At 42.7% G+C, this 16,071-nt stretch overlaps 1 pseudogene; it reads left to right on the plus strand.

Moving 5' to 3' along the window:
* The first annotated feature begins 10,286 nt into the window (after positions 1–10,286).
* LOC135233032 (olfactory receptor 10A7-like) lies at positions 10,287–12,182 on the plus strand (annotated as a pseudogene).
* Positions 12,183–16,071: the final 3,889 nt, after the last annotated feature.

Here is a 16,071-nt window from a genome sequence, read left to right on the forward strand (position 1 = left end):
CAGCAGAAAAGAGGAAGACCCTCAACGAGGTGGATTGACACAGTGGCTGCAACAATGAGCTCAAGCATAACAACGGTTGTAAGGATGGCTCAGTATTGCGCGGTGTTTTGTTCTGTTGTGCATACTGTCACTATGAGTCGGAATCGACTCGACGGCACCTAACAAGAACAACAGTGGTACACAGTTTCCTGGGTCTGCTTGTTTTTTGTTTTTATGTGTTTTATTGAAAATTATATTTTTTACGTAATATATTGTAGCAACTCTGCCTTCTGATTCTCTCTAAGGTTTGTTCCTAATTTTTCTGCAGTAGAACTGTGGGATATGTTTTCCCACAGATTCTGGTCACTGTGTCTTTGCCCAGTTTTTTTTTTTTTCTTGGTTTTATTTTTAAGCCTGGCTTCCTAGAGGTGACCCCTGTGTTTCCATAGATTAGTTTTCAGCCAATGATTCTTCAGAGGTTGTGCTCAAACACCTTGAATCAGTAAGACTTCCACCCTCTCCTTCTGTATCTACCTGCATGGAGGGTGGAATAGTCAAAGGTCAGGCATTTTTAAAGTCTCAATTTTTTAAAATTTACACCAGGCTCTTTCATGTCTCCTGTGTGCTTGCATGCACAGTCACAGTCAGCCAGGCTTTTGTGGATAGCTTGGGCCTTTTCCATTCTCTCCTATGTGGACATGTAGAGAGCATACAAAGGACTCTTAATGCTGCCTCATTTCTGGGATCCCCCTATTTCTTGGTAGTGTGCCAGTTTGTTGCTTGTCCCAACCAGGATCATAACACTGGGCTAGGTGAGCTGCTGATCTTCCCATTTCACTTGCCACTATTTGGCAATGCTATTTGGAGTGGGATTTTTTTGTGCTCTGCTCTTAGTCCTCTCTGGCAGCAAATCTGCTGGTTTATATGGTTTGCTTGTCCTTATTAAAATTACTATGCTGACAGCTGGGGTGGGGATGAGAGCAACCCCAGGAAAGAATGTCACAGAATCCTACTCTTCTTATATGACTTTCAGTAGCTTTTTATGAATAATCGATTCTTGATTTTGTATATGTCTTTGCTCAGTTTTCAGAACCTTGAAATGGTTGTTTTTGAGAAATTTGTCGAGTTTTATTATTGGCTTTTGAGGTGAAAATTTGCTAAGATACTCCACATCCTGAAAGTCCCACCCCACGTGTATTAGTTTCTTGTGGCTGAGGTAACAAGTTAGCACACACTTGGTGGCTTAAAACAGCACACATTTATTCTCTCACAGTTCTGGAGCCCGGAAGTCCAAAATCAGTTGTGCTGTGCCAAAAACAGGGTGTCAGCAGGACCTTATTCCCCCTGGAACCCCAAGGGGAGAATTCATTCCTTGCTTATTCCAGCTACTGGTTGCTACCAGCATTCCTTGGCTTGTGGACACATCACTTCAATCTCTGCTTCTGTGGTCACATTGACTTTTGGCCTGTGTCAAATCTCCCTCTGCTTCCCTTTTATAAGGTTACCTGTGATTGCATTTAAGGCTCACATGGGTAATCCAGAATGATCTGTGTATCTCAGCATCCTTAATCATATCTGCAAAGTGTCTTTTGCCATGTGAGGTAAGATTCACATGTTCCAAGGATTAGGACCTGGATATCTTGAGGGCCATTATTAAGTTTCCGACACTATTTCTTTCCTTTCAAATAATTTTTTCACAGTTAAATATATGTCATGGATTGAATTGTATCCCCCTAAAATATCTGTCAACTTGGCTAGGCTATGATTCCCACTATTGTATGATTATCCAACATTTTTTCATCTGATGTGATTTTCCTGTGTGTTGTAAATCCTACCTCTATGATGTTAATAAGATGGGATTAGCAGCAATTATGTTAATGAGGCAGGACTCAATCTACAAGATGAGGCAGTGTCTTAAGCCCGTCTTTTTTGACATATAAAAGAGAGAAGTGAGCAGAGAGACATAAAGGCCTCATACCACCAAGAAAGCAGTGCCTGGAGCAGAGCTCATCCTTTAGACCCAGTGTCCCTGTGCCTAAGAAACTCCTAGACCAGGGGAAGATTGATGACAAGGACCTTCCTCCAGAGCCAACAGAGAAAGAAAGTCTTCCCCTGGAGATGGCACCCCAATTTGGACTTCTAGCCTACTGGACTGTGAGAGAATGAATTTCTTTTTGTTAAAGCCAACCACTTGTGGTATTTATGGTATAGTACTACTAGCTGACTAAGACAATATGTTTTCTTTTTTTCTGTATTCCCCACCTCTACAAGATGTTCTTCAATATCAGATTCTGGCTTTAAGTGAGGTTTGTTTTGTTATTTATTGCCCTTACTAAAACTTTATTTAAGAAATCTTTTAAAAAATTTCTTTTAAGATTTTTATTCTCAGATTGCTCCTTTTGTCATGGCAAGCTAGTTTTGTTTATTCCAAAAGCTGTCTTTGAATTTCACCTGGAACATATATTTACTTTTTTTCTTCCTTTGAGTGAAAATTTTCCAGGTGGTTGGGGAGAGGGGTGTTTCAGAGAGAAGATTTGCTCCTATGAAATCATGATCTTGACAGAATAGGAATCCTGGATTCACAAAGTAGAAGCTTTAAAATATTTATGTCTTGACATCACACCCAGACGTTCTGATTTAAGTAGTCTAGGGTGGATTGAACACCAGTGTTCTTCTTGAAGCTTGTCAAATGATACTAATGTTTAGCCATCCTTGAGAATCCCTGCAAGAGGGAGATCTTCGATGATTTCCTCTCTATTTCCTTTATTTCTGCATCCACTCTTTATTAGATAACATATATACTGTATTGACTCGACGGCACTGGGTGTATACCGGATCAGTCCTCTGTATCTTATTTTTTCTTATTCTTTTGTGATTTTATTCTACATTTGTGGCATCTTCAAGTTGGATTTCAAAATCAATAACATGATTTTAGAATAAGATTCACCTCGTTACTCATTCCTATTAAAATATCATTTTGTGTCAGCAATGCCTTTTATTTTTAGAGGCCAGTGGTAACTGGGTTTTCTTATTAGTTTTACCAAGTCAGGCTGGAGATCTTGGTTTCTCCCTCGGCAAGCATTAGATTTCCTCTCATGTGTACCAGAGGGAGGGTCAGCTCTGCCTAAAGGGAAGAACCTACTGTTAGACCATGTGGGCAGCTGCAGGTTTGTTGGCTTCTGGTGGCCTGGCAGTGGGGAAGGAAAGGCCCAGGGAAGGTAGAGAGTGTCCTGGTCCAGCAGAGTGAGCTGCCCAAAGCAAGAGGTCGACATCCACCTTGAGCCCAGAGCAGGGGAGCAGTGCAGGTCTGCTGTTGCTCTTCCCCTCACTTACAGTGTCTCTCTATAAACCCTTAGATGGGCCGCTCTTTCTGGCTTTCTGTGCAGGAAGTACCTGTTATGTCGATAAAATCACTTCAGCAGGGATTGTCCTGAGAGAAGTAGTTAGGGAATGTGCTCATTTCTCATAATCCCTGTTTTGTATTTTCAAGTGAATAAAAATGTTTTCTAATTTTCCTTGGATAATCGTCATATAATTTCCTGTATTGCAGATCTTGTAACGAAATTTAATTAGAAAAGGAAGCTAGATTTGAAAATGCCACCTAGGAGGGTTCCAGGTGGTAATGGCAATCCTGAGGTGCAGGAGGTGGCAGACACAGCCTCAGGCTGAGGAATCTCAGTAAGGCTTGTATTCAGTGTCAAGATGAAGATCCCTATGGGCTGCGAGGGCACTAGCCTAATAAATAACTAACTTTGACTATAAAAATCAGGACAAAGCTGGTTCCTAAGAGGTGAAGGTCAAATACATCCTCACTTTCCAACTTCTTTACTTTGGACACCAGCCACCCCTCCACGGCACTCTTTCTCTCTACTGGATTTGAAAGTGTGTTCCAAGATCTCAAGAGCTCATGGAAACAGCATATCTGCACAAACAAATTTAATATAACAGAGTAGGATATAAATGAAGAAACGTACAGGGGTAGGTGTGGGAGGGGCCCCAGCTCAGAGCTTCTGTATTCCCAGGGAGCACGCTCACCCTCCGGAGAACAGATTATTGTGCTCCTCAGTCAGGATATTTTAAACCAGAAAATGCTCTACGATATTTGTATCTTCGCTCTGTGCCTCTGCCAAGACATCAACACTCCAAAACTTTTCAAGGGACAGTAAGTTCAGCCACTGTACTTGTCTAGTATGTGCTTATGCTCAATCCACTCATTTACAATTACAGCTTCTACAATTACATTTTCCATAATCAAAATTACATCTGTGACAATTATCCCTGATTCCATTCTTCACAGCTGAATCACAGTCATATCAGCATCCTCCCCACCCTTTCTTCCCCAGACCCACCAGGAGAAAAGAAATATATACAATGGGGATTCTCCCTTGTACCTCTTCATTTGGGCATGAGTACAAACTCGTGAAAGCATGTGAGCCAGTCCCTCATGCCGTTAATCTTCCCCTATTTTAGATAGCCAAGGTTTTAATTGACCATCCTACCAAACCTGTATGCTGAGGAGAAGACCACGTGTCTTAGTTCGAAGAGTATTCTGTTCCAGCTAGAACTCTGAGGACCTGCATCGATAAACAAAGTCCAGACCAGGCAAGCCACCCAACTGCATCAAATCTTGTTGCCTACGCCAGTTTGTCACGTCAAAAATCTCTTTCTTGTCATTAGCTACCTGAGGGTAGGTCTTCTCATCCCTAGCTACCCAGGGCTAGGTCATCTCATCCCTAGCCACCCAGGGCTAGATCATGTCATCACTAGCCACCAAGGGGCAGGTCATCTTATCCCTAGCCACCCAGGGCTAGATCATGTCATCACGAGTCACCCAGGGCTAGATCATGTCATCACTAGCCACCCAGGGCTAGGTCATCTCATCCCTAGCCACCCATGAGCTGGTTCTCTCATCCTTAGCCACCCAGGGGCAGGTCTTCTCAACCATAGCCACCCAGGGCTAGGTCATCTCATTCCTAGCCACCCACGGCTAGGTCATCTCATCCCTAGACACTCAGGGCTAGGTCATCTCATCCCTAGCTACCTAGGGCTAGGTCATCTCATCCCTAGCCACCCAGGGGCAAGCCATCTCATTCCTAGCCACCCAGGGTAGGTCATCTCATCCCTAGCTACCCAGGGCTAGGTTGTCTCATCCCTAGCTACCCAGGGCTAGGTTGTCTCATCCCTAGCCACCTAGGGTCATGTTGTCTCATCCTTATCCACCCAGGGCTATGTCATCTCATCCCTAGCCACCCAGGGCTAGGTCATCTCATCCCTAGCCACCCAGAGCTAGATCAACGAGTGTAAGAGGGACATTCCCTGATCTGGCCCATCTCTGTATTGCTGTCCATCCTTACTTCCACCCAGGTGGTTCTCTCAAGCGAGTATACGATGCTATCGATTTGCCGACTCCCTTTAACTGCTAGTCCTGGAAGTGGGTTCCTCTGATGGGCACTAACATTTCCTACTCCAATGCACCCGTCATATTCCATAGGGCTGGGCCTCAGTTGGGCATCGTTTACTGTTCATTCAGCTAGCAGCTCTTCAGTCAATCAACCCTTCAATCATTGTGGTACTCTCAAACAAAGTCCAATATAATTGTCTCTCCAATGCAAAACTCTTGATCTCATGGGCTTTTGGTATAAGCCCCATCTATTATTTCCCCTTTTAAGATATCTAATAAAAGCTGGCTTAAAGGCAGGTTTTCATGCCTTTTGAAATGTTACCCAATCAGATACAGTATCCATTTTCTTTCACGTAACAGTCTTATTAAACATTTTAAACATTCAAGTCTCATAAATTTCACTTTACCCCTTTCATTTCAGCTACTACTGATAACAGCAACCAAAGAATTGTATAAGCCCAGTGTTAACACCAGATGGAGCCACTGCAAAAAAAAAAAAAAAAATGCATACCCGTTGTGGTCAAGTCGATTCCCACTCAAGGTGACCCTATAGGACAGGGCAGATCTGCTGCATAGGGTTTCCTAGGAGAGCCTGGGGGATTCAAACTGCTGATCTTTGTTTAGCAGCCATAGTTCTTAATCACTGTGCCACAAGGATTTCTGGTGCCAACCTGGCTCTTGTCAATTACAAGGAAAAATTAAGAAATCCTTAGGAGCACTCAGTAACTTGGGAAAGCCCTTAAATTGTTTTTCTAAAAACTAAGGACAAAAGGCCACAGAAATAAACTCATCATACCCCAGGTGCTGGTCTGGCTTGAAAGAACCAAGAACAAAGGCCACATAAGGCAATTCTATACCTTTTACCTAAATTGAATCCCTGGTAGGAAAAGGGGCAGGAAGGCCTTGAAATCCTCAACCAAGCAGCAGGAGTTTGGGGAAAGGCTGTGTTTGCAGTGGCAGAGTGGATCACTAAGGGGCAATGAGGGCTGAAGTGCAGCTTGAGAACCTGGGCGGGCACAGGGGCTCAGGGGAAGGTGAACAGGAGATGCTCCAGGGTCAGGTCACATACAGACGCTGTGGAAGCCAACTTTTTCTAGACTGGGTCAGCTTCTTGGAAACCCTGGTGATGTAGTGGTTAAGTGCTACGGCTACTAACCAAAGGGTTGGCAGTTCAAATCCACCAGGAGCTCCTTGGAAACCTCGCAGGGCAGTTCTACTTTGTCCTATAAGTCGGAATCAACTTGACAGCACTGGGTTTGGTTTTTTTTGGTTTGGGTCCAAATGTCTCCTGAGCCTCTTGGATGGGCTTTCCACTAGCAGCTGCTACCTCAGGAGCTTAGTGGTTAAGAGGTACATCTGCTAGGCAAAAGTTCGGCAGTTTGAATCCACCAAGCACTCCTTGGAAACTCTACGGAGTAGTGCCACTCTGTCCTATGACGGTCACTATGAGTCGGAATGAACTCAATGACAATGGTTTTTTTTTTTAACTTAGGAGCTGGGGGCTAGGGGAATAGACTGAGCTGCAGATTGAGGCCAGCGACTATCCCTGAGCAGGGCCTGTGGAGCAGGGACTGGCACTGGTGTGTATTCGTTTCTCCAGGATAAGAGAGTCTTACAATTATGAAAGAAACAACTGTGTTTTTGACCCACTGCTAGGCTGAAAGAACAAGGAGTTGGGGACCTTTTTTAAACAAGTGCTTCCCGTTCTTTAAAGACACATGGCCTTACTGTCACAGAAGGAGAGAACATTGTATTTATTCTCCTCCTGGATTCCTCCCTTCAATACTGAGTCTCTGCTACTTCCTAGCATTGCTTAGATGGTGAGGGCAGGAGCACGTGACAGGGTTCAGGGGGTGCTAGGAGGAGATTATCCCGAGTTTGTGTGGCTACAAACCCAACGCCAACACCAGATTGTGCCAACAGAACATAACAGCACGTGCAGCTGAGATTTCAGTCTCAGTGGTCAGGTCCGAGTCCAGTGGTTCTATGGGGGAAGAATAGCATCTGTATCCAGATGGCCTGGACTCAACTCCCTGCTCTGCTCTTGCTGGCAATTTCCCTCTTGGTGCCTCAGTTTTCCCATCTGTGAAATGGTGAGGACATTAGGGCACTTACCTCTAGAGCAGATTTCTCAGCCTTAGCACTATTGACATTCTGGGCTGGATAGATCCTTGTTGTGGGGGGCTGTTCTGTACATTGTGTGATGTTTAGCATCATCCCTGGCCTCTATCCACTATAAACCAGTAGCAATCCCCAGTTGTTACAAGCAAAAATGTCCCCAGATATTTCAAATGTCCCTGAGGTTGAAATTACACCTGATTAAGAATGGCGCCCAGAGGTTCACTTGCTTGGGCCTTGCCGAGAGCCTAAAGGAAGTACTGAGTCAGACATTTTTATACCTTGACGCTTGAAAACATCTTTTGCTTTGGTCCAAATAAGGGTTGTCCTCCCCCCGCCCCCATATGTTTTGTCTTTAGACACTCCATCTTTTAAATACTGGCTGTGAAGTGTTTAAGAGTTACGGTGAACTATGGCTGCTAACCAAAAGGTCGGCAGTTCAAATCCACCAGCTGCTCCTAAGTTAACTTTTGAACTTCATTCCTTCTTAGGTGTATCCTGAAATGTATCAAATTCAGTTCTTATAATTAGCATATTTTGAATTGGATGATACTTTGTATTACACCTCGTAGAGTTCTGATTCCTTTAAGGCAGGCAATGTGTGTTCTCTATTCTGCTATCTGAATGACCTAATTCAATTTCTTTACTTTAATTCTCTGAGCACATTGCTCCTCATCTATAAAATGTGAATATGAATAATACTGTACTTGCAGTGTATCTGTTCCTGCATGGCTTAGTGCTTCATTCAATAAATATTTATTGCACACCCGCTACAAGTCAAGTACATGGCATTATATTATTTCAGGGATCAGATCAAATCAAATAGGAAATTCTTTCAAAACTTTGTAAACTGTCTATATGTACTCTGTGCCTAAGAAGATTCACTGAGACAGTGCAAAATGAAGGAAAGCTGACAGCCTCCTGGAATTCTACAAACAGGAAATGGGCTAATGGAGTGACTTGGTGGCAAACATCTATTGTCCTCCAAGAAAAGGACCTTTTCCTGAGAAAAGTTCAGAGATCAGCAGAACTGTTGGAGGGACCTGTGAGCAGGGGTGAGATTGTATCTCATTGTACTTTTGATTTGCATCTCTCTTGTGGTTAATGAGAACTCTGGTGGCATAGTGGTTAAGAGCTATGGCTGCTGACCAAAGGGTCAGCAGTTCAAATCCACCATCCACTCCTTGGAAACCCTGTGGGGCAGCTCTGCTCTGGCCTATATGGCTGCTGTGAGTCAGAAACGACTCAGGAGCACCTAAACAACAGTGGTTAATGACAGGGAGTATCTTTGCATGTGTTTGTTGGCTCCTTAAGTGCCCTCCTTGGAGAAGTGTCTGCTTTGTGCCTTTTGCCCATTTTTCAATTGTTTGTCTTTTTGGTGTTGAGTTGTAGAGTTATACATGCATTTTGGAAATTAGATCCTTATTGGATAGGTTCTTCTCAAAGATTTTCTCCCTAGTCTGTAGATTGTCTTTTTACTCTTTTGATAAAGTCTTTTGATGAGCATGTTTAATTTTTGTGTGGTCCCAGTTAACCATTTTGTCTTCTGTTGTTTGTGTATTTGCAGTTGTGTTTGGTAATCTATCTGTAAAAAAAATTAGGTACCATAGTTTTGACTCTATGAACTTTATAACTGTAGCTTTAACATTTAGGTTTTTATCCATTTAAGTTAGTTTTTGTGTATGGTGTGAGGTATGGGTCCTGTTTCATTTTCCTCCATGTGGAAATCCAGTTTTGCCAGTCCCATTTGTTAAAAAGACTGTTTCTTTGCCATTGAATGGACTTTGACCCCTTGTAGAAAATCAGTTGTCCATACACATTCTCTGTTTAGTTAAATAGAGTCCGCTTTTGTTGCTTACAACCAAATAACCCGACCAATTACTTTATGAAGTGCACAACCGTGTGGAGGAAGCGGATTGAGATATACATAGAGGTGATTGGACAATTTTTGTCTTTAAAAAACACAAAAACTGATTGCCTATTGAAGAAAAGTGCATGTTTGTTACCTACTCAGCATAATTTTTAATGTCAGATGGAACTTGTAGGATTGTGAAGGGGCTTTCCAAATAAAAACTTCACAAATGAGCATATGTGACCCTTATGAACTTCACAGCATGGGAGTGAGAGCAAACACATGATTTGCCTGTTAGTTGCCATCAGGTCAGCTCCAACTCATGGAAACCTTATGTATAATAGAATTAAATGTTGCCCAGTCCTGTGCCATCCTCAGGATTGTTGGTATGTTTGAACCCATTTTTGCAACTATTGTGTCAACCCATCCCATTGGATGTTTCCTTTGTTTTCACTGGCCCTTTCCCAAATATGATGTCCTTTTCTAGCCATTGGTCTTTCCTGATGACATGTCCAAAGTAAGCTCAACAAAGTTTCACCATCCTTGCTTCTAAGGACTATTCTGCTTATATTTCTTCTAAGACTAATTTGTTCGTTCTTCTTGTAGTCCAGGGTATATTCAGTATTCTTCTTTGTCTACCTTTTTCCTTGTCCAGCTTTCACACACATATGAGGTGATTGAAAAGGTCATGGCTTGGGTCAGGTATACCTTGCACATCAAACTGACATCTTTGTTTTTTAAAACTTTAAAGAGAGCTTTTGAAGCAGATTTGTCCAATGCAATGTGTCACTTGATTTCTTGACTGCTGCTTCCATGGACATTGACTGTTGATCCAAGTAGGATGAAATCCCTGACAACTTCAATTTCTTCTCCATCTATCATGATGTTGTTTATCGATCCAGTTGTGAGGATTTTCATTTTCCTTATATTCAGGTGTAATCCATACTGAAGGTCTTTGACCTTTATCGGTATTTCAAGTCATCTTCATTTTCAGCAAGCATGTTTGTGTCATCTGCATATCACAGGTTGTTAATGAGTCTTCAATTTTGGTGTCATATTCTTCTTCTTATAGTCTGGCTTGTCGTATTATTTGTGAAGGGGCTTTCCCTTAATTGAATAATTAAGATCAAAGGAGAAAATCTTGCCTCATACCTTTTCCAATTTTGAACCACACAGTATCCCCTTGTTCTGTTTGGACAACTGCTTCTTTTTTTCTGTGTGTGGTTTGTAGATTTTATTGCTATTCTTGAGATTATATTTAAAGAGCAATCTTTGACGTCCATATTAAGTTTGATTCTTAGAAGCTGCTCTAAGACGTGACTTGTGAAAATCAGACCAGAGTCTCTGAATTTATTCTTCTTGGTTTTTCTCATTTTCCTCTTTGTTTAGCTCCTGGCCACCTGTATAGTCACTTTGTTAGGCAACTTTCTTATCACACTTACTAGCGTGGATTCTGCTCTTCAAACTCCCATGTGCTTCTTTCTTCAGATTTTATCATTTCTTGAAGTTTGTTTCACCTTGGTCATGGTGCCTAAGATGTTGGTAGATCTAATGTTCCCCCAAAAAATCATCTGTTTGTAGGCTGTGGTACCCAGATGTACTTCTTCTTCTTTGGCAGCTCAGAATGTGTCCTCTTCTCTATGATGGCTTACAATCACATGTGGCTACCTGTTACCCTCTCCATTACACAGTCAGAATGAACAGGACCTTGTGCTTGTGGATGTCCATAGGCTCTTGGATGTCTGGTGTTCCAATCTCTATGCTATGGACACCTTGGATTCTTTCTGTGAACCAAATGCCATAGACCACTTTTTTTGTGCTGACCTCCCAGAATTGAAACTAATCACTGAGGACACAACTGTGTATGAAATGCAAGCACTGGTCTCCACATTACTATTTATGTTTCCCTTCTCCCTCATTTTGGTTTTCTACACCTGCATTATGACAAACATCCTGAGAATGCTTTCTGCTACTGGCCACCAGAAGGCACTCTCCACTTGTTCACCTCACCTCATTGTAGTGTCCCTCTTCTATGAAACTGCTAATCTGACCTACCTATGGCCTGAATCCTACCAGTCACCTGGGAACAAGAAGCTAGTGTCATTGTCCTACACTGTCATCACCCCTATGCTAAACCCCATCATCTACAACCTGAGGAACAATGACTTCAAGGGGGCAATCAAAAGGACGTTCACTTGCAGAGTCGTGCAGAAGTTAGATATGCTCTGAGTCCCTGTATGTAGAGTGTTTACAAAAAAAAGAGGGGTAACTGAACCCACTAACAAAAGCTTAGGGTGAGGGAGTAGAAGATCTGTTTTTATTTCATCAGTGTCACTGTGATGGGTATAGATCAGTGTATCAGCCACAGTTCTAGCAAAAAAACAGATGGTGCTGTCAAATTGAGATGATTGAGTGAGACTTTAGAAGGAGATATTTACAAATTGTGGGCAGGATCAGGGAATTACTACATAGTTTACACAAGAGAAATTCCATGCCTGTTTGCCCAAAGTGGCAGGAAGGAGTATTAACTGGAACCTAGGGAATTTTACAGGTTAAAAAAAAAAAAAAAAGCCAATCAACAGGAGCTGTGTCTTTTCGTAGAGGAAGACATCTGCACAAGCCTTATTCTGCTCTGACCCTCTCAAATCTACTGCCGGTATCTATTCTTCACCAAACCAAGTATGAGACAGAGGGCAAGAATGCCTATTGATGAGTACGTAAAGGACAGCCTTCTGGAGCACAGAACAGGATGCAGAAGTGTAAAGAATAGTTATTGAAATACCAACAATAAAACACTATATATTCTACAGTCAATTTGCTTTAAAGGTGAATCATGTAAAATGTTTTTTCCTTTTTTTTAAATTTTTATTGTGCTTTAAGTGAAAGTTTACAAATCAAGTCAGTCTCTCATACAAAAACTTATATATACCTTGCTATATTTTTTTTATATACTCCTAATTGCTCTCCCCCTAATGAGACAGCACACTCCTTCCCTCCACTCTCTATTTTCATGTCCATTCAGCCCTGAACAACTGCTTCTTGCTCCATTTACATGTTCCACATAAGTACAAATAAGTGTTCTGGAACTCCCATTGTTTTAATGTTATCCATAATTTGTTATGACCCACACAGTTGAATGCCTTTGCATAGTAGATAAGACACAGGTTAACATCTTTCTGATATTCTCTGCTTTAGGCCAAGATCCATCAGACATCAGCAATAATATCTCATTCCACGTGTTCTTCTGAATCTGACTTGAAATCCTGACAACTCCCTGTCTATGTATGGTCACAGTCATTTTTGAATTATCTTCAGCAAAATTTTACTAGCATGTGATATTAATGATACTGATTTGCCTAGTAACATAAAATTATATTTAAAAAGACATGAAATAGGAAAAGCAGGTTAGCTCAGGCCATGACTTTTTTTTTGAAAGAAATCAAGAGAAGCAAACAGATTCCTTTTACCAGTAGACTAATTCCCTCAAGCCGTGAACTCTCATGAGCTAGTAGAGTCTGAGGGAAGCATTCCTAGTTACCACCATGATATTTGTCTCTAGATTTATGCTTTGATACCAAGCTGAGGAATTGAAAGTTGAGATCATCTAGTCCAGAGTGTAAATCTGAAACAACATCCCTTTTCAGTGGGTGTGTGGCCTGTGTGTGGTTGATGTAGACCTCATCACATTTCATTTTGGGTATTTCACATAGGAAGCTCTTCATCATGGTTTTCTGTAGCCATTTCCTCTTTCATCTACCTAGACATGACTCATAAGCCCACATACAATAAGCCTAATAGCTCAAAATTTTCTCCAAATTTCTTCTTATAACAGAAGACATGTATCCTGCCTTTTGTCCCCCTCACAGGATCCGTATAATCTCATCACCCTGATTGTTCTCCTTTGTTTACTCTCCAGGTCACAAACGCGTAGTGGGGCATCATGTGTCTGTCCTGTTATAGAATGCATCATCTGGGGTTCTTTGCCCTGTGGTTTCCAGTTGGGATTGACAAAAGGAAACACGGTATATGGATCATTGTGTGGAAGGAGAAAGAATTCAAGGCATTCCCTACCACCACTCCCTCTCTTTTCCCCCAGCGCTGCGCTCCTGTAATGGCTTCATTCCTCTACCTACAGTGCATGCTGGGCAGCGCTTCTCCAAAGGTGTAGCTTTGCTGGATTGTCAAAACTCCCTTCTGCTGTGTCTTCAGATTAGAGATGGTAATAGCATCCAGCTGTTCCTAGTTCCAGGAAGCTTGACCATCTATTGTTGTTACCTGCCTACACCTCTGTAAGTACTCTAGTTGTTACATGCTTTTCAGTGACCACTTTCATTGTGCCATCTGTTCTCTGCCAGGACTCTACCTGGTATAGAGTCCTCATAGGTAATTTACTCATGATGCAGAGTTGACACATTGTTTCTCTATGCTCATGCCAACATTTCGTTTACTATACTACACGGGAATTCAGAAGCATACTGGTAACAGAGATGGAAGAAAGGCAAAGGCAGCAATAGGCTGGCAATTAATGTGTGAAGTTCAGAGGGACCCCCTTGTGTAGAGACTTCCCTGGGTGTCTTGGGGAGATCAACGAAAAGGATGACAAGCCCACTGTCAGAGGGAGAACACAGCCAGAGCGGAATGGAATGATTAGAGTTGTCTTCCAAAATAACATAGATAACTTGCAAGAGGAAGGAATATAACCTATGAGGAAAAAGCAAACATGTCCAGAGGTGGGGGCAGGATTGAGATGTGCCATTCTCTGCCCTTGATCTCCAGTGTTTAGAGATTGGTGCAGCTTGTGGGATGTCTGAGGCCCTATGACCTAGTGCGACAGTGGTCTCCCTAGAGAACAAGTACAAAGTACAGCACAAGGAAGGAATGCAGACAAGTATCCAAGAGTGGCCAGGTCAAAACTGAAGCTTCCTTGAGCACAGAGTGAGGACACACACTATTCCACCACCTTCTCTCCTCTACCTGCCCTTCTCATCCCCATCTGCTACTCACCTCAGCCCAGCAAATATGCACACTCTAAAAGATATTCTAATCTCAACTTTTTTTTTTTCTAATTTATAATCTTTCACTCATCATATTAACCCTTTACTGCATCCTCAATGAGAGGGTATGAGAAAAATTACTAAAACAATGAGTTCCTCTTTAGGGCAAGTAAATGATAAGGCTGGACTGGGAGTAAGACATTTTAGCCCTTTCATCCCCAGGAAAGGAAGGTTGCTACACTGGCCTAGGGTATTGAAGTAATAGACCCTTCTCCTTACATGTCCTTACATCTTCCTACGTGTTATATCGGAGGAGACAGACCTCATTACAGAGAAGCCGAAAGAAGAGAAGTTAGGGTCCACAGAGAAACAAAGTAGAAGTGAGAGGCACTGAAGTCTTGTTAGTCCCACACAGGGCAGCTCTCTCAGCCTGTGAGAGAAAATGTTAATGACCAGATTCAGATGCTCTGGGCATTTTGAAGTTAAAAGGTTCACCTTTGACTTGATAAGATCCTCTATAGCATAAGGCTGTTCCCCACTGCCTCAGTTCTTGTCATATTTCAGAAGCCATGAGGAACACGTCAGTGTCTAGGGCCCAGTCACTGCCTAGCGAATGATAATAGAGGATCAGAGCAGAGCCTACAGGAGAAGATGATACTTAAGGTAGGATGGTGAGATACACGAAGTGAAAGACGATGGCACCCATCGTCTCTATTTCGGGTTTATACAGATGGTCCATCCACCCAGCCTCCCCTTCCATACTAGTACATGCAGAGTACACCCCTCAAGTAGTTCTCATGCCGTGATGGGGGCAGTGAGTTTCTTGAATAACTGATTAATATTGTTACCCAGTTGAGATTCAGGAGGCTAAACTCCAGAAACCAGAGCAGTGTCAGGAAAAAATGGAAGAAAATAACAGTGCCGGGTCCATGCATTCACTCTCTTGGAAGCCAGTTTGCAGCTATCTCTTCGGTGTGAGTGGGCACCTGGTGTCCTTGACCTGAATGTTGCCACTCTGTTGTTCTCATCAGTAACTGGGGCTTAACTTCTTTCTTCCCACCATTGAGCACAGCTGGGAGGCTGTATCAACATGTACCTGTTACCCATTAACCCATCGCGAACGGTTTGATTCCAACTCACAGTGACCTTAAAGGATAGAGTAGAACAGCGCCGTAGGGTCTCCAAGGAGCACTCTGTGGATGCGAACTGCTGACCTTTTGGTTAGCAGCCATAGCTCTTAACCACTACACCACCAGGGTTTCCATATACATATTAGTTACACTTCATTAGTCCTTTACGAGTACTTGGTTTAATGACATGTTTTATCTTGGCAGGAATGAGAAAAGTGGAAGGATGACATTGTCCATAAAGGTAATTCAGGTGACATGAGAATCAATTCCTGGTGCCCTCGGTGCCTTATTAGCAGAGCTCAGGCAACTTTCCATTTCTGCTGTTTAGGATCCTCATGGAGGTTCAGGGGAAACATGGAGCCCAGAGATGTTCACAGGGGCTGAGGCTCCCTGGTGAAAGATGACGTACCTTGGACAGTCGTGCTCAGGGGAGGTGATGACAGTGACTGACCAGGCCTCCAGCCTCTGGCCTCGGCCTTCAGCCTGCGCTTTCTCAGGCTCACTGGCTGCCAAGCTCCTGAATCCCAGCAATCTCCTCTCTTACCTTTAACTTCTTATGACTGTGTGCAAAAGGCCGCTAGACCAGGCAGTGATCTG

The sequence above is a fragment of the Loxodonta africana genome, chromosome 1, assembly GCF_030014295.1.
Source record: "Loxodonta africana isolate mLoxAfr1 chromosome 1, mLoxAfr1.hap2, whole genome shotgun sequence".
Taxonomy (NCBI): Eukaryota; Metazoa; Chordata; class Mammalia; order Proboscidea; family Elephantidae; genus Loxodonta; species Loxodonta africana.